The sequence below is a fragment of the Dendrobates tinctorius genome, unplaced genomic scaffold (assembly GCF_039654945.1).
Source record: "Dendrobates tinctorius isolate UK_male_01 unplaced genomic scaffold, ASM3965494v1 ptg000044l, whole genome shotgun sequence".
NCBI lineage: Eukaryota > Metazoa > Chordata > Amphibia > Anura > Dendrobatidae > Dendrobates > Dendrobates tinctorius.
This window is the reverse complement of record NW_027361712.1, coordinates 15,442,848-15,461,999: the sequence shown is the minus strand read 5'-3', so window position 1 is coordinate 15,461,999 and position 19,152 is coordinate 15,442,848.

Below are 19,152 nucleotides of genomic sequence, written 5' to 3'. Positions count from 1 at the left end.
TGCCAGCTCACCTGACCATTAGCCAACCGGGGCCCCATACACATCTTCCGAACCCGTTGATATCAGCTTGCTCAGCAGACTTTAGTATAATGTGTATGGGGCCCTTAAAGAAATCAGCCATCCATACACAACTCCTTTAAAGGGTTTTTACACTGCTATTCTTTTATCAGTTTCGACTGAAGCGGTCATGTTGACAGCAAGCATCTCCAGAGCAGCCAATCACTGAACTCAGTGCTTCTACCGGTACAATATGCCATGCTCAGTGATTGACTGCAGGGGTGATATGAACTGTCGAGGTGATGTCACTACTGCAGCATTTTAGTTACTTGCCTCACTTATCTAGCATCATTAATTCCACTGCACTTTACAGATGTTATCACTGTCCCCATTGGGGCTCACAATCTAAATTCCCTATCAGTATGTCTTTGGAATGTGTGAGGAAACCGGAGAACCCGGAGGAAACCCACACAAACATGGGGGGAACATACAAACTCCACGTAGTTGTTGTCCTTGGTGAGATTGGAACCCAGGACGCCAGTGCTGCAAGGCAGCAGTGGTAATAAATGAGCCACCGCAGACTCCAGAGCAGAAGGCTGGAGTCCCAGTGCTGGAGATTAGGAGGACTACCAGGTGACTTTATTATTTTACATGCCAGCCAGTGTTGGAGGTCCAATTTGCTGTGAGTGGAAAACACCTTTAAGTATATGGAATTTTATAAACTTGACTACAGGAGCAGCCACTTCCAAAGCATTTATCACTAGTTACCAACTGGTGGCGCTGTTATCACATATGTTCACCACTAATATTGCCTGTGATAATAGTGAAAAGCTGGAAGATCTCGCTAAATGAGACGCTAGCAAGTATTTTACAGTACTGTAAAAGAACAAAGGTTTATAAAGGCCTGACTAGTTGGGATGAGCGATATTGCCTGATATCGTATCGGAATTCCGATTTCCGATATTGAAAAAATATCGGCTATCGGAATTTCCGATTTCCGATATAAATGCAAGTCAATGGGAGAAAAAAATCGGAATTACAAAATGACCACTATAGTGCTATATAATGGATAAAATGGAGGGGAAACACCTCAGGATAATGGGGAAGGAGTTTGCAGAGACGGAGCAAAAAAATCGCTAGAAAAATGCACAGAGCGAAAGCTGTAGCAGGAAAACTGGTCGCCATCTTCTTAACAGCGGTGTTTTTTCTTTGGGTTAGGTTAGTAGGGTAAGGGTTAGGGTAACGGTTAGGGATAGTTAGGGTTAGTGATTTTACATTATTAAATTAAAACTGCCGGTGGTGGTGTCAATATGCCCTTTGACTGACATGTGTCCGCGTTCAGCTCACCTTGCTTTGCAGGGAGTTTCCAGGAGCACCACGTGGAGGAACGGATACACTCCCTTTAAACCATGCTTAGTCTTCTGCTGATTATATTACTGTTATTCAGTAATTCTGCATATTGATATTCTGCTTTTAGTTCATGTACATCTGCTCCTACTGCCTCCTAAACCTCTGTCTATGGTTATCCTGCTATTGGCTGGTCGCAGAATGTCCCAAACCCAGAGGAAATACGCAGAAGTAACAGTAGGCACAGGAACTTGAGAGAACCAGCTGGTGAGTCTGGAACCCGTATAGGCAGCAGAAATCAGCATAAGAGCCAATGGAACTAACGGGTACCAGCTGACGTTACCGGAGGCCGATAACTAAGCAGGAGGTAACCTGTGCCAGAATGCACTACCAAGGACCAGCAAACGTTACTGGAACTCGGATACCACAAAGAAGGGACCTAAGCCATTGACTCTACTGAGAACCAGCTGATGTTACTGGAACCCAGATAAGCAGCAGAAGGTAAAAGTGCCAGTGGCTGTACTGGGCAACAGCTGACATTACCATAGCCCGGATACCACAATGTAGTAGTGACATAAGCCAAAAGCACTGCAGAGAAGCCCAAAAAAAACCCCGCCAGTTCAAGAGCAAAACGACAGGAGTCTGGGGACATCTCCATCTGTCTTCTTGTCTTGGGTCTTCTGCATCTGTCTTCCTGTCTTGAGTCTTCTGCATCTATCTTCCTGTCTTGGGTCTTCTGCATCTGTCTTCCTGTCTTGGGTCTTCTACCAGAGTAATGTCTTCTCGGCAGAAGGTGCAAGAGCCACATTTGCCAATGCAACCCGGACACAGTCTTCTTTACTCCGCAGTCGCAGCAGGGGAGGAGGAGGGCCTACTGGCACTGTCGAGACCAGGCTTGAGCGCCAGGTCCCGGAGTCCACGTAGGGGGCTCCTACACTGCCGACACCACGGATAACAGCAAACTGAGCCGGAATGATGTACGGCGGGGGCGTGGAACAGTTCGGCGGACACAACCGTGTAACGGCGAGCGTTGTCGAAACACGGTTTGAGGTACCCGTGCCCTTGGGCACTCCCGAGAACCAGCTGGCGATGCTGGATCTCGGTTTACCCCTCGGGGGAGGCACCTGTGTCCGCACTTCACTGCCAGGAAACAGCCGGCGTGGCTGGATCCCGCCTCTTGTGATTCTGCTTATAGGTGTTTGGCATCCGTCGTCCTTTTTTTCCACTTTGGTCTAACGAGGTACAGCTGGTGTTACTCTTGCCCAGAAACACAGCATGCTGTGAAAGTGGCAGTCACGGAAATGGGCACTAGCTGGCGGTACTAGAGCCCAGAAACACGGCATGCTGTGAAATCAGCAGTCACGGAAATGGGCACTTGCTGGCGGTACTAGAGCCCAGAAACACGGCATGCTGTGAAATCAGCAGTCACGGAAATGGGCACTTGCTGGCGGTACTAGAGCCCAGAAAAACAGCATGCTGTGAAAGTGGCAGTCACAGAAATGGGCACTAGCTGGCGGTACTAGAGCCCAGAAACATGGCATGCTGTGAAATCAGCAGTCACGGAAATGGGCACTAGCTGGCGGTACTAGAGCCCATGGAAAACAGTATGAGGTGAAAGAGTCAGTCACAGAACCAGGTGCTAGATGTTGGTAGTAGAGGCCAGAGCACTGGCATAACAGATGACGCTGTGTGCAACATAGGCACATGACAGAGCATGCATACTGCTACCAACCATGCATGTAACCTGTCTACTCTGGCCCAGAGCAGCAAAAGTCACCAGAAATCCAGGCCTGGTTCATTTTTATGAATGTAAGCCGGTCCACATTTGCAGGCGATAGTCTGGTACGTTGGTCTGTTAGTACATTGCCAGCTGCACTAAAGACACGTTCAGAAATTACACTGGCACCCGGACAAGCCAGATCCTCCAAGGCATACTGGCTAAGCTCGGGCCATGTATCCAACTTGGAGACCCAAAACTTGAAGGGGGCAGATCCATCCTGAAGCACACTGACAGGGGTGGAGAGGTATTTTGCCACCATGTCACGGTAACGTTGCCTCCTAGTGCGTTGCACTGTCTGTGCTGATGGTGCCCGAACTGTTTGCGGGTTCAGAAACCGTTGGAACAGGTTGGGTATACTGAACCTGTCAGTAGCAGATGTACTGCTTCTGCTACCGGCTTCTGAACGGATTCCGCTGGGCCCAGGACGCACTGAGGTGCCTGCTAGTACACGCGCATCACTGCTATGCGGTGGAAAAGAGTACATGAGTGAATTAACCTGTGCATCTTGGTATTCCTGCTTTTTATGCGCCCGGTTCAATGGTGTAATTAGGCTTTGAAGGCTGCCCCGGTAACGTGGATCTAAGAGGGTGGCCACCCAGTAGTCATTTGTGTGGAGAATACGAGCCACGCGTGGGTCGTTTCTCAGACACTGCAGCATGAAGTCACTCATGTGCTGAAGGCTGCCAACTGGCCATGCATCGCTGTCACCAGCTGGAGGAATGTGCTCTGGCTGCTCTGCATCACCCCATCCACGCTCTATCTGGTGACTACTAGTAGAGCGCTGTGTACTTTCCTCATCTGGCTCATCCTCATAGTCCTCATCATCCTCCTCGCTTGCTGTGTCCTGCCTGGACCTTTGTGAGGCACCCACAGAGCTTTGTACCAACCGGGCCGATGAAGATTGCCTGGTTGGTGCAAGTGTCTCATCATACTCCTCCTCCTCCAGAGAAACCTCATCCCTTAGTCCTTTAAGTGATGATTCTATAAGGCATATAAGGGGAATAGTCAGGCTGAGTAGGGCAGCATCCGTGCTCACCATCAGAGTGGAGTCCTCGAAGCACTTCAAAATGGTGCATATGTCCTTCATGGATGCCCACTCTGTGGTTGTAAAGTGGGAGGGCTGAGATGAGTGTCGCCTACTTTGCGCCTGCTGCAGCTGCAACTCCATAATTGCAGGTTGCTGCTCACACAACCTCCGCAGCATATGCAAAGTCGAATTCCACCTGGTGGGGAGGTCAATGATGCGGTGCTCAGGCAGGCCCAGTCTGCGCTGCATGGCTGAAAGGCGCGATGCAGCCATGCTTGAACGCTGCAAATGAGAGCACTCGTATCTGACTTTGTGCAGCAGCTCCTCAAGGTCAGGATAGTTCCTAAGGAAACTGCACCACCAAGTTTAGGACATGGGCAAGGCATAGAATGTGAGTCAGACCATCTAGGCCCAGAGCCGCGACCAGGTTTCGGCCGTTGTCACACACCACCATACCTGGCTGGAGGTTGAGCGGCGCAAGCCACATGTCGCTCTGTTCCTTGAGCGTGTTCCACAGCTCGGTTGCGGTGTGGCTAACATCACCCAGATAAACCAATTTCAACACGGCCTGTTGATGTTTGGCCGATGCAGTGCTGAAATCGGTTGTTGTGGTACGTCAGGGTGCAGGCGAGTCTGACGAGGAGTATGAGGAGGAGTCAATTTGTACGGAGGAGAGGCCTGCAATTTGTGGAGTTGGCAGGACCCGCGCACTTGCACTGTCTACTTCAGTCCCAGGCTCAACTACATTTACCCAATGGGCGGTGATGGAAATGTAGCATCCCTGGTCATGCTAACTGGTCCACGCGTCGGTGGTCAGGTGGACCTTGCTACTAACTGCATTTTTTAGCGCATGCTTAATTTTACGCTCCACATGCTGTTGCAGGGCGGGGATGGCTTGCCTGCTGAAGTAGCAGCGGCTGGGAGCGCTGTATTGTGGGATTGAAAACCCCAACATATCGATAAAGGCTGGCTTGCTCACCAGCCAGAATGGTAGCATTTCCACTGCAAGCAGTTTGGCAATGTGAGAATTCATGCCCTGTGCTCGTGGGTGGTTTGCCGAGTACGGGCGCCTTTTCTCCCACACCTGTGTGACAGATGGCTGCACACTGGATTGGGAATGTGAGGATGCCAGCGATTGGGATGCTGATGCTGACGAAGTACAGGCAGTGTGCCGCTGTACAACACTGCCTGCAGATGCACCCTGGCATTCTGACGAGGAAGCGGGAGCAGCTGTTTGCGAGCTGGAGTAAGAGGTGGAAGGTGGGGAGCCATCTTGGGTGTGATGCTGCCACTCCACAGGGTGCCTCTTCCTGACATGCGTCAACATATTGGTGGTATTAAGGTTGCTGACGTTCTTCCCTCTCCGCACAGTTTGTCGACAAAGCTTGCATCTGACTACTGTAACGTCATCTGCAACTTGGTCGAAAAAGGCCCATGCACCACAACTCTTGGGCGCACCCCTTGTGTTCTTTAAAAGAGCCCTGCTCCTAACGGGTGCTGAAGTTGAGGGAGCTGACAACCAATTTTTCCCTCTTCCTCTTCCACGTGGATGGCCACGCTGCGCCACACCTGCAAGCTCTTCCTCTGAGCTATCCCCACTTGCTTCCTGCCCCTCAACATTTCATGATAGGTCAAGGACCTCGTCATCCAATACACTTTCGTCAGCAGAAACTGGCAGCTGAGTTTCATCATCATCTGCTGACTGGGGTCTGGTCACTATGGGCACTGGCCCACCCTCCACTTCTTCCTCAGACGGACACAGTGGTTGCGCATCTGTGCACACTTCCTCTTCTTCAGCTGCAGGAATGCTGTCTGGATGGCACACAGATTCCAAGCCAACAGATTCTGAGAAGAGGATTAAGGTTGGCTCCTGGCCCTCTGAATGTCTGGGCAACTTAGTGGGCGGTGAAGAAGCAGAAGGGTGCTGCTCTTCAGTGGCCTGACCCGATGTGGTGGAGAGGTCCTGGGAGGATGCTGTGCTCATTGAGGTGGATTCCTCAGCTGCCATTCAACCAACAACGGTTTCTACTTGATCCTCTCTTATCAGCCTATGACCCTGTGCTCCTAACAAGCTGCGCATAAATGACTGCTGCCGGGTGAAAGTAGATGCTGAGTGACTTGGGCCTGCTGCTTGCTCTGGATGTGCACCATGTCTAGCTGCTGATGCACCTCTTCCGCGGCCGCCGCGGGGACGTCACTTACTCCCTGCCTTCTTCATCTCTATCGATGGATTCAGAACGGCAAGAAAGTAATTATTAGGAATTAGTGTGCTTATTCCTGTAGGACTACAAACAGGTATAAGAAACACTAATGGCACTGTATGATGGTGTGTCTGCTACACATTATTTGAATCTAGTGTGGCCTACACAAAGAGTAACGTGTGTTTGTGGTATTGGTGTACACGTTACGGTCGGATGTCACAGCGCAGTAAATGACACTGCTGTGATACCAAAAAAAAAAGGATTCTCCGGGACTGGGCCAGGTGCTGTGTAGCACCAGCCACAGAGGTTGTTTGGGTCCCTCACATCACAATCCCTATATAGTGTTTAACTTTTAGGAAAAAATAGGGGAAGGGGATTTAAGGGATGAAAAGAAAAGGCAGTGAGACACACACCACACAGTGCTGCAGCAAGAGGAGCTGCAGCAGCTGCAGTGAATGTGCATTGCACTGTCTCACTAAGCACCTCACTGAGAGCCTGCACAGCACAAAAATGAAACTGAGCGGGGTCAGTGAGGAAAAAGACTGCTTCTGTAACACACAGGGGCTGCTACAGTCGCTGAAAAACAATTTCTATCGCTATTAGATCCGAGATCTCTCCCTATCTCCAACAGCAACCTATCCCTATCTGCTTTCACAGTAGAGTGAGGCTAAAACGGCAGGCGCAGCCTTTTATACTGCCTGATCACACCAGCCAGCCAATCGCAGCGCAGCCCCTAGCTAGCATGTTTGGACGCCTCCTACCAAGCTTAGGGGAGTTACACAATATTGTAAGCAATTCTTCAGCTCCTGATTGGCTCCACGGAGCACTCAGAGGCTGAAGGATTATGGGATTTCCGATGTGAAAAAAATATCGGAAATCGGATATCGCAAATATCGGGCCGATTTCCGATATTTCAATATCGGAAAGCTCATCCCTACTGACTAGTGAAACTGTATGTTTAGTCTAGGTCATTTCCTCTCACTTCTCTAGTTAGATCATCGTTATAGAAAAATACTTGTTGTTATTTACATGGTGCTTGAAAGCCTACTTGTTTGATAAAGCCTCAACAAGTTGTCCACTTGTTACTGAAAACAGACTGATATGGATGAACATTCAACCTGTTTCTGGTGGCTGAGATGCCTATTCCAAAGATGAACAAATGATAGTGTCCTGTACCACATTCAAGCCTCATTATTGCAGCTCAGAGATTTCCACCATTCTCAATAGCTAGCTTTCCTGACAGCATGAAAGCGTGGAAGATTATTCACATGGTAAAATCATGTAAATCCGTGTGCTCCTGATAGTAGGATCCCTGTGCTCGCCTCTGATTATGGGTTCACCATGGATTTCACACCTAGTACATCGCAACCAATGAAATCCATGGATTAAATCCTCAACAGAAATTGACATGCCATTTCTGTGAAGTGGCCATGTTTTCACATGAAAAAAAAAACTGATTTTTCTGTAGGTATCTGCACCATAATGTATAATAGCAATCTGCTTTGATTATTGTAGTTATACTGCTTTTTTATAGTTTTTCCAGCTTTTTATGCATTTTCAGTGTATTCACTGGGATTTTGCACTTAAAAACGTTACAGAATTAACACCGTCAACATCACCTTTAACCGCACAGTGGGCATGAGTTTTCATGAAATCACATCAGCTTTGCTTGTACTGTTAAACACAGTAGATTTTGTGCGCAAGCGAAATGTAAAATTTGCCCTAATTGGGATCTTGGTGTGACAATATCTCATACAATACAGCACTACTAGCTTCTGCTGATGAGTTTACCTATGAAAATCTGCAGGTTACGGTCCTGACTCGTCAAGACTGGCGTTGTTTATGAGAGGGCATATTGAAGTCATACATTCTGAATTTGCCGCCATGCACTTCACCATATATGTTACTCTAATTGGGACTGGAGTAAAATTTCTGGTGTAAGGTATGCCAAAACTGGTCATGAACATTGTGGCGTTGCGCTCTGTTTCGCCCATTTTTGCTTAACTTTGCAGTTTATGGTAATAATCGCTATGATGAATCGGGACCAGCAATTCTGGTCTGCGTGGTCCCACCATTGCGTGTGTGTCCGTGTGTTATTTTATTTCCTACATAGTACATTTCAACACCAGAATATCCTTTTGTGAACCTCACCCATGCAGGATAATAATCTGGCGATAGACCACACATTTGTACAAAGATTGATGCACACCTGAGTATATAGATGCCTTCAGATAGAAACGCTGCAGTTTCAGACATGCCTGATGTCCTATTGAGACATACGGTTTGTTATTGCAGTATCTAGGTGACAGGCTGTCTGGCCTTAGGTAATCTTACTGTTTAAATAAGAATTACTTATTTGACACTTATGTTTGCTAACTGTTAACATAACACTATAACGTGGTGACTCAATCACCACGTCATGTATAAGGTATAACGTAAAAGGAATTTATACCAATCCCTGGCAACATTTACACAAAATCACCATAATGTAAAGTGACTAAACTCAAAGTCTCCCACACAGATTTCATCACTAGTGTAGCATGCCCATGGGTTCAGGTCCCTGAAAAAAAATCAGAAGAGGAAATCATATACATTGAAGTTATAGATGTCATTCAAAGGAATTGAATGGGAAAGCTATTAATGAAGTTTTCAACAATGACACATATGAAGCTAAGGCTTTCATTCATTAATTACAGCTTTTTACGCCAGGGATCTGGTATAAAAAGGTGTGAAAGGCCGCAAAATTTTCTCACTACTCAGTTCTGCAAAAATGTTTCAACTTTTGCTATTTTCTCACCAGTTTCTCCTAGCTTTGACTAAATGGGCGAAGCTGGAGTGGGACGGGTGCAAGATGCCGCAGTTCATCTAATATATAACATGCTGTGGTATACCTTAGTCCGGGGTCATATTTGCGAGATACACGAGTCTCACGTCTTAATACCTCGCACTGCCGCTGGCACTCAGGACCAGAGTGTGCGGCTGCATGTATTTCTATGCAACTGAGAGCTCCGGTCCTGAGTGCAGGGGGCAATGCCGGGTATTGAGACGCGAGACACGTGCGCATTTCTCGCAAGTGTTACCCCAGCCTTATTCCTGAAATCTTTAGCGAGGCATAAATCTCACCCGTCAAACACTACTGATTCATTAAAGTCACAAGAACGTCACCGGTCATGTTGAATCGGGACCGTAAATTCAGCCAGTCTACAAGTTGCAAATCATGCAGATAAGGCAACGAAAACTAAATCTCCGAGCACGCCAAAATACTCGGAGGACATCCGAGCATGCTCGGAAAAACCCGAGCAACGAGTATACTCGCTCATCACTACACATCACATTTGAAGTCACTTTGAGGGGTCTATATAATAGAAAATACCCAAAAGTGACACCATTCTAAAAACTGCACCCCTCAAAGTGCTCAAAACCACATTCAAGAAGTTTATTAACCCTTCAGGTGCTTCACAGGAATTTTTTGAATGTTTAAAAAAAAAAAAGAACATTTAACTTTTTTCACAAAAAAATTATTCAGGTCCAATTTTTTTTATTTTACCGAGGGTAACAAGAGAGATTGGACTGCAAAAGTTATTGTTCAATTTGTCCTGAGTACACTGATACCTGATATGTGTGGGGGAACAACTGTTTCAGCGCATGGCAGTGCTCTGAAGAGAACGAGCTCCGTTTGACTTTTTCAACGCAAAATTGGCTGGAATTGAGATCGTGCGCCATGTCACGTTTGGATAGCCCCTGGTGTACCTAAACAGTGGAAACCCTCCACAAGTGACCTCATTTTGGAAACTAGATCCCCCCCAAGGAACATATCTAGATATGTGGTGGGAACTTTGAACCCCCAAGTGCTTTGCAGAAGTTTATAACGTACAGCCGTATAATTAAAAAATCATATTTTTTCAAAAAAATGATCTTTTCAACCCCAATTTTTATTTTCCCAAGGGTAACATGACCCAAGAACTTATTGTGCAATTTGTCCTGAGTACGCTGATACCCCATATGTGGGGGTAAACCACTATTTGGGTGCATGGCAGAGCTCGGAAGGGAAGCAGCGCCGTTTGACTGTAATTGAGATCGGACGCCATGTTGCATTTGGAGAGCCCTTGATGTGCCTAAACAGTGGAAACCCCCCAGAAATGACACCATTTTAGAAACTAGACCCCCCAAGGAACTTATCTAGATGTGTGGTGAGCACTTTGAACCCCCAAGTGCTTCACAGAAGTTTGTAACGCCCGAGCGTGAAAATAAGAAAATCATATTTTTTCCACAAACATGATCTTTTAGTCCCCAATTTTTTTATTTTATTTTTACTGTATGGGCACATGTCGGGGCTCGGAAGGGAAGTAGTGACGTTTTGGAATGCAGACTTTGATGGAATGGATTTTCCCAAGGATAACAGGAGAAATTGGACCCCAAAACTTGTTGTACAATTTGTCCTGAGTACGCTGATACCCCATATGTGGGAGAAAACTACTGTATGGGCACACGTTGGGGTTCAGAAGGGAAGTAGTGAAGTTTTGGAATGCAGACCTTGATGGAATGGTCTGCAGGTGACATGTCGCATTTGGAGAGCCCCTGATGTGCCTAAACTGTGGAAACCTCCCACAAGTGACCCCATTTTGGAAACTAGACCCCCAAGGAACTTATCTACATGTGTGGTGAGCACTTTGAACCCCAAAGTGCTTCACAGAAGTTTATAACGTAGAGCCATAAAAATAAAAAAAATCATTTTTTTCCACAAAAATGATATTTTTGCCCAAATTTTTTTATTTTCCCAAGGGTAACAGGAGAAATTGGACCCCAAAAGTTGTTGTGCAATTTGTCCTGAGTAGGGTGATACCCCATATGAGGGCGTAAACCACTGTTTGGGCGCATGACAGAGCATGGAAGGGAAGGATCACCGTTTGACTTTTTCAACGCAGAATTGGCTGGAATTGAGATCAGACGCCATGTTGTGTTTGGAGAGCCCCTGATGTGCCCAAACAGTGGAAACCCCCCAATTCTAACTCCAACTCTAACCCCAACACACCCCTAACCCTAATCTCAGCCCTAGCCCTAACCCTAATGGGAAAATGGAAATAAATACATTTTTTTAATTTTATTATTTTTCTCTAAGTAAGGGGGTGATAAAGGGGGGTTTGATTTACTATTTATGGCGGGTTTTTATGTTTGGCAGCTGTCACACGCTAAAAGACGCTTTTTATTATAAAAATAGTTTTTGCATCACCACATTTTGAGACCTATAATTTTTCCATATTTTGACCCACAGAGTCATGTGAGGTCTTACTTTTTGTGGGACGAGTTGACGTTTTTATTGGTACCATTTTCAGGCACGTGATATTTTTTGATCGCTTTTTATTCCGATTTTTGGGACGCAGAATGAACAAAAACCAGCATTTCATGAATTTCTTTTTTTGGGGGGGGGCGTTTACACCATTCTGCGTGTGGTAAAATTGATAAAGGGGTTTTATTCTTCACGTCAGTGCGATTACAGCGATACCTCATTTATCTAATTTTTTTTATGTTTTGGCGCTTTTATACAATAAAAACAATTTTATATAAAAAATAATTATTTTTGCATTTTATTCTGCGAGCTATAACTTTTATTTTTTCACTGATGACGCTGTATGGCGGCTCTTTTTTTGCGGGACAAGATGACGTTTTCAGCGGTTTTCAGCGGTACCATGTTTATTCATATCCGTCTTTTTGATCGTCCGTTATTGCACTTTTTGTTCAGCGGTATGATAAAGCATTCTTTTTTGCTTTGTTTTTTTAAGTGGTTCACTAAAGGGGTTAACTAGTTGTACAGTTTTATAGGGTGGGTTGTTACAGATGCGGCGATACTAAATATGTGTACTTTTATTGTTTTTTTTTTATTTATACAAAAAATAAATTATTAGGGAATTTTTTTTATTTAGGAATTTTTTAAAAATTACTTTTACACTTGTTTTTTTTTTTTTTTTTACTTTATAATATTGTCCCAATGTGGTACATTACCATAAAGTGTCAGATCGCTGATCTGACACTTTGCAGTGCACTGTGTCAGTTCAGCGATCTGACAGGCACTGCAGGCGTGTTCTCAGTACCTGCTCTCAGCAGGCACTGAGAAAGCCGCCTCCCTGCAGGCCCCCGCGGCCATATTGGATCCGGGGGCCTGCAGGGAGGAAACCCTCGGAGCAGCGCAGCACATCGCGCTGCTCCAAGGGTCTTAGGGAAGCACGCAGGGAGCCCCCTCCCTGCGTGATTCTTCCCTATGACCCCGATACACTGCGATCATGCTAGATCACAATGTGCCAGGGGTCAATGTGAAGGGGGCGGTCCGTGACCGCCCCTGACACATTGTGCCGGGTGTCAGCTGTGATAATCAGCTGACTCCCGGCCGCGATCAGCGCCGCTCCCCCCGTGAGCGCCGCTGATCGCGGTGACATACTATCCCGTCCCCGTTCATACGGTCCCAGGTACCATGGACGGGATAGTACATCACATGTCAGAAAGGGGTTACAAGTTGAAAAGTGATTTCTAATTTTTACAACAAAATTTACAAAACCATTTTTTTAGGGACCACATCACATTTGAAGTGACTTTGAGGGTTTAATATGCTAGAAAATACCCAAAAGTGACACCATTCTAAAAACTGCACCCCTCAAGGTACTCAAAACCACATTCAAGAAGTTTATTAACCCTTCAGGTGCTTCACAGGAATTAATGGTATGTGAAAGGAAAAAAATTAACATTTTAACTTTTTTTCACAAAAATTTTACTTTAATTCCAACTTTTTTTTATTTTCCAAGGATAAGAGGAGAAAACAGACTCAACTAGTTTTGAGGCACAGTGCAAAGCTCAGAAGGAAGAAGCATTTTGGAGTTCAGATTTTCCTGGGCTAGTTTGAGGGTGCCATGTCACATTGGCAGAACCCCTGAGGTGCTAGAACAGCAGAACCCCCAATAAGAGACCCCATTTTACAAACTACACCTCCAATGAATTCATCTAGGGGTGCAGTTTTAGCCCCAGATTTTATATTTTCACACTGGGAAATTGGTAAAATGGCTCCAAAATGTGTCCCACTATTTCTGCTGAATAGAAATACCCCATATGTGGCTGTACAATACATCTTGACTGCCCAATACATCTTGGAATAATAATAATATCCACAATTGGATGTGTTTAGAAAATGTTCCTGTGCTGAGATTAATGTGCCCCTGCTGTATACTGTTACTTTCCTGTTACCCTTGCGAAAGTAAAAAAAAATTAGGTCTAAAGGAAAATTTTTGTGAAAGAAAAATAAATGTTTATTATTTCCTTCCACATTCCAAAAATTCCGGTGAAGCACCTGAAGGGTTAATAAACTTCTTGATTTTTTTTAAAGTACCTTGAGGGGTTCAGTCTTTAGTGTTTAGTCTTGGTGTAATATTTAGGTATTTTCTGTCATACAGGCCCCTCAAAGTCACTTCAAGTGTGAGGTGGTCCCTAAAAAATGGTTTTGCAAATTTTGTTGTAAAAATGAGAAATCGCTGGTCAACTTTTAACCCTTATAACTTCCTAACAAAAAAAGTTATGTTTCCAAAATTGTGCTGATGTAAAGTAGACATGTGGGAAATTTTATTTTGTGTGCAATATGACTCTCTGATTTAAGGTGTGATGCAGTGACCCCTGTGACAGCTAGGGGGCGCTGTATGGAACATGCACGCAGGCGTTCTTTCATAGTAATAGGGAAAATGATGAGCGGCAGGGTTATAAATGGCTGATATGTGTCACAGGGGTGGGTGCCCTGTGATGGAAGCCGACTCTTGTTGTGATTAGCAGATCTACTGCTAATGATGTTTTTTGTTTTATATGGGGCGGCTTTCAGGTGACTTGGTGAGATGGGTGGGACCAGTCACCTACAAACCCACCCAGGGGTGTGTGTCTGAACGCCCAGGATAAAGCCTGTGTGTGTATGGCTGTGTGAAATAGGACCTTTAGTGATGTCATAACCATGTGATCCATACCTCACCTGTGGGTGTGGTTATGGACCATATAATGTGCCTGAGGTCTGGTCACAGGGAGAGAGTGCATGGACCTGATTGGTTCATGTGGAAGGTCCTGGAAGGTCTAGGTGTTGGAAGGTGTGCGGCCTTCCTGAATAGCACCTGCTGCGGCCTTGGACCTGGTGAGGCCGGTGTGTTGGGAGACCCAGGGAGTAGGGTCGGATCACTGAATAGCACCCAGACAGGCCACGTGTGTGAGAATAGCCTGTGACGGCTTGTGTTTGGGGAAGCCACTGCTCGGCTGTGGTTCTGGAACCGTGAGGCGGCCTGGTGAATAAGGCGCCGTCCGGAACGGTAAGCCCAGTACGGCCACTTCCCCAAGAGAAAGGACTAAGCAAGAGTCGGCATCTGGAGCAGGAGCTCCCCAGAGGTAACCCCGGACATGGGGAAATACCTGTTGGTGCTTGTGAAGTTCCGTGGAGGTTACTGAACTGTTCGGCGTGCGGTCTCCCATGGCAACTGAATGAAGTGAGAAGTCTGGTGTGTGTAGATTCTGCTATATAATGTCATGTATTGTGAAGTACTATGGACTATGAGTTAGGTCTGTGATGTCCAACATGACCTACGGTGCAGTTTATGCTGCATAAAATAAACCACAGACTGTTTAACGGAAAGTGTTCCTGTGTGATGCGAATGCGCTGCCAAGTGAGTGTCCGCCAATACACTCGGTGAGCGCTGCCTTACAAAGGGCATAAAAAATAAAAGTTTGAAAAATGCGAAATTTTCTACATTTTCCCCAAATTTCTGTTTTTTTTTTCACAAATAAATGCAAGTCATATCAAAGAAATTTTACCACTATCGTAAAGTACAATATGTCACGAGAAAAGCCAGGATCTGTTGAAGCGTTCCAGAGTTATGACCTCATAAACTGACAGTGGTCAGAATTTTAAAATTTGGCCTGGTAAGGAAGGTGAAAACAGGCTTTGGGGCAAAGGGGTTAATCAAAAGTTAATCAAAATATGTCAGTGAGGTGTATGAATATTTACCACTGGCCCTTCTACCTAACATGAGCCAGATCTCCACAAGAAATTGCCACTTCTAGGCCATTTAGCAAAGTTCAAAGCTTCAGTTCAAAATTTTTTATGAGATTTATCTTTACATGAAGCTTTTGCTTTTTATGAGAACCTCACCCAAGCCTCCACCTTGGTATGAATGAATGGATTGTGAGCCCAAACAAGATACATATTAACCATTGTGCATATATAACTCCTCTTACTTTACAACAATATGTATTTGTGTTGGCCAGCAACTAAAGTAGACAGGATAAAATCTCTACAACATGTAGAAGAGGAAGCACTTCTGATTTTCTGAAAATGTAGACATTACTGTCCCATTTTAGTTTTTATCTAAATAATCTCTTCATTCAAGTAAAACATTGTTATAAAGTATCAATCTTAAATAAGGTTATTCTGTACTTAGAAGTGAACTTGTCAGCTGGCCTAGCCTCCTAAACTGACACCATGTCTCAGGGCTGGAATGGCCATCTGGCAAATGCCTGATCGGTCGGTCCGGCTGTGGGCAACATAAGTTATGACTCTTAATGGTATTTGCGTCCTCAGGATGCCGGTACTGTGAGCAACTGTGATGATGCACAGAGCCTCCATCATGTTACTTCCACAGGATACTTTCTGTCCGTGGCCTGCTGGAGGCCGGTGCCATGCATCGACATCAGTGGTGCAATGACGTCACTGCATCATACCTCTGGCGTCAACTCCAAGATGCGATAGAACAGGAGGCAGCAGCTGCAGTGGACTGAGAGGCTGGATTAAGTGAATGTGCTATTTTTGTGAGCTGTGGTGGCCATAATACTGTGTGGGGGGCCATAATACTGTATTGGGGCCGTGAGGGGGACCATCATACTCTGTTTGGGACCATGGGGTAACCATTATACTGTGTGAGACGCCTGTGTGAGAACCATCATACTGTGTTGGGTGCTGTGGATACCATCATGCTGTGGAGGAACCTTCATACTGTGGTGAGCTATGGTTAATATTATACAGTGTAGGGGTTAGTGATGGTTATCATAATGTGTGGGGGCTGTGGTGACCATCTTATTGTGTGAGGTTTGTGGTGTCATGATGCTGTGCAGGTGTAAGAATGTGGGAACCTCATTCTGTAGTTTTCTGGGGCATCAGCAGGGCCGTATTTTCCACTAGGCACCCGCGGGCACGTGCCTAGGGCGGGACAATGCGGTGGGGCGGCACCTGGGCAAAGGTTTTTTTTTTTTATAATGTAAGTCTGGGTCGGATCCTCCCCTCCCCTCTTGAAGACATCATACTCACCTCCTCGGCTCCAGCGGTGCCTGCGGCTCCGAAGGTTTCCGGCATTCTTCCTGTGTCACAGGCTGTGTGTGTGTGTGTGTGAGCAGTCACGTGATACCGCTCATTACAGTAATGAATATGGACGCCACTCCTCTCCCATAGGCGTGGCATCCATATTCATGGCCTTAATGAGTGGTATTACATGACCGCTCACACACACAGCCTGTGACACAGGAAGAATGCCGGCGCCTGGAGCGGTAAACATGCAGGGACCGCGCAAGGTGAGCCCAGCCATGCATACAGGGAGGGCGGAGATGAGTATGAGTCCGGGTGGGGGGGATGAGTATGAGCCCGGGGGGAGGTGAGTGAGCGGGGGGGATGGGAGATGAGTATGAGCCCAGAAGGGGGAGATGAATATAAGCTGAGGGGGAGATGAGTATGAGCCCAGAGGGGAGGGAGGGGGGAGATGAGTATGAGCCCGGGGGGAGGATGAGTATGAGCCCGGGGGGGATGAGTATGAGCGGGGGGATGAATATGAGCGGGGGGTAGATGAGTATGAGCCCAGAATGGAGGGAGGGGGGAGATGAGTATGAGCCCGGGGGGGATGGGTATGAGCCCGGGGGGATGAGTATGAGCAGGGGGGATGGGAGACGAGTTTGAGCCTGGGGGGAAGATGAGTTTGCGCTGGGGGGATGGGAGATGAGTATGAACCCGGGGAGAGATGAGTATGAGCCTGGGGGGATGCGTATGAGCCTGGGGGGAGATGAGTATGAAACTGTCCCAAACCCCAAGAGGGGAGGTGATAGAAAAAAGGAATTGCAGCGCAAAGAAGCAATGTGGATTTTTAAGTTAAAAACACGATATCCCGCAGGCATAAATTTAAAATCTGATCTTTTATATATATATGATTAAGATGATGTGGTGATTTCCTCCATGTTCAGATACTATGCCTTTTTTTTTTTTTTTTTGTTGTGGAGAAAATCCTCCCTTCCTGCTATTGTGGACCTCCGCCCATTTTGTTTCCCTCCCACTTTACTTCAGCCAGCAAGTGTATATAGGTATATGCTTATTTGTTAGATGTTAAGCTATGAGTAAGGACCCTCTAGTCCGAAACGCGTAAGCGTCTGTCACATTGGTGAACCATATGTTTTTTATGCATCTATTCTGTTTTTAATCATTTTTTTGGAATAAAGTCTTTTGATTTTAACCATCCTTTGGTCGAAGTTGCTGGAACATCTCCCAAGTATTGTGCCTACAAGATTTTCCGGAATCCAAGTTCCCTGCACCGCCCAGGATTGATTGCATTCCTCCAGACTTCGCATTTGCTACGGTTTGATGAGCTGACAAAAAACTTTTCCCTTGTGTACTTGCCGGTTTATGTCTTGCTCCTATAAACCAGTAGCTGAATTTGATCTATAATAATAATTTTCTCTGGAGTGAATAGTTCATTTTCTAAAGATAAATATGGCTGAAGGTGAAGTGTCCTTTAAGGACTCGGAATTTTTTTCTATAAAAAATGTGGATAGACTTAACAAGGCCGCTGCTGTGTTTTCTAGAACAAATAGAGTGGATTTGAAGGATCATGATAATATTGAAAAATCTATATCAGAATTGGAAAAACAAATGATCATCAGATTAAAAACGTGGGATCTGACGACTTTGCAAAATTATATAGGTCATGAAATGATTCCTAGAGGTTTAAGATTGAATAAACGCTCCACAGTTCTATTTGATGTCTCATTTTCTGACAAGTGGAATAACATTCTGTCAGATTGTTCTATAAAATTAATGTCCCTTATTATCCAGTATGAGGAAGAAAAAGTTTCCGTTTTGGATAAAAAAATCAAAGATATTGAAACCGAATTAATACAATTTGAGAAAACGGATTATTATATCAAATCTAAAAAGAAGATCTTTGATAATCTGAATATGCTGGAAGGGGACATTGTAAAAAGGAAACAGGAAAAATTTAAAAGAGACATTAGAGATTATGATGAAAATGTGGTCTACAGTTGGAAAACATTCAATAGAAATAACACCCCGAACAGTAGTTTTCGAAAGCGGTATAAATCGCAAAGACATGTGAGTTTTTCGTCTACTGATAATACAGATGGGTGTACTGATCAGTCTGATGTAGACATAGAAGAACAGGCAGCGACTACTAGTTCTATCCTGACAAAAAACTTGGATTCACAGAACAAAGTATTGTCATCAAGAAAAAACGGAGGCGGGCAGGGTGAAAATATCGTAAGACGAAATTACTACACCAGGCACTACCAAAAGAGGAACAAACAGTTCTAAACCTGTCAGCTACAATTTTGTCAGATGCACAGGTGGAAGTTCTGGAGAAAGGACTGGGTTTTGTCCCAAATAAACAGTTTAATCTTTTTGACACAATTCTGGACATGAATAAATTTATCAGAGGTTTAACAATTAAGAAACATTTTTTTGATGAACAAGACTCTATTCATACTGTCCAAGATGAGATTCCACCTGTGAATGAATATTC